Below are 792 nucleotides of genomic sequence, written 5' to 3' on the forward strand. Positions count from 1 at the left end.
AGAATCATAGAGTTGGAAGGGACCACCAGGGTCATCTAGTCTAACCCACTGCACAATGCAGGAAATTGAACACAAGAACACATGAAACTGCCTTATACTGATTCAGACCCTTGGTCCATCAAAGTCAGTATTGTCTACTCAGACAGGCAGGGGCTTTCCAGGGTCTCATGCTGAGGTCTTTCACATCACCTACCTGCCTAGTCCCTTTACCTGGAGATGCCAGGGATTGAACCTGGGACCTTCTGCATACCAAGCAGATGCTCTACCACTGAGCCACAGCTCACAAGTACTTCCCCTCCATACCCCCAGTGACCCTTACTCCATGCCACAATAACCCTCCAGGATACCTGGCCAATCTGGCCTGGAGGAAAATTGCTTCCTGACCCCAGAGTGGCCATTGACATTACCCCAGGCATGTAAGAAAGGGCCATGAGAACCAAGTACTGACGCAACCCTTCCTGCCCTCCTTCTCCCTCCTGTGTGGGTTCTGCACATTAGTGCGCATGCTGCAGGCCTAAAATTTTATGATAAGCAAAACTCAGAGAAGGGCACAATTGCCGTTGAAATGAAAGGGGGGTCCGGGCTGATCCAATAGGGCTGCCCCTTGGAGGGTGGCTGCCATCTTTGGGCGACCATGTCTTCATGCCCATGGAAAGCTAAATGTTTCCCAACAAACACGTAGCTTTCTTTGATACTTTCTGCCAATATTCCCCGAAGTCGCAGAAGATCTAATCGACCTGCTTGAGGATTATTAACATTTGATGAGATTCAATCCGTCTTTTTTATTACAAT

At 48.9% G+C, this 792-nt stretch overlaps 1 non-coding gene across 1 annotated transcript; it reads right to left on the bottom strand.

Annotated features, from left to right (window-relative positions):
* Nucleotides 1–211: 211 nt before the first annotated feature.
* TRNAT-GGU (transfer RNA threonine (anticodon GGU)) lies at nt 212–280 on the bottom strand. Its single transcript has one exon. It is a non-coding gene; the product is annotated as a tRNA-Thr (tRNA).
* Between the last annotated feature and the right edge of the window lie 512 nt (nt 281–792).

Source organism: Euleptes europaea, chromosome 6 (genome assembly GCF_029931775.1).
Source record: "Euleptes europaea isolate rEulEur1 chromosome 6, rEulEur1.hap1, whole genome shotgun sequence".
In the NCBI taxonomy this organism is placed as follows: domain Eukaryota; kingdom Metazoa; phylum Chordata; class Lepidosauria; order Squamata; family Sphaerodactylidae; genus Euleptes; species Euleptes europaea.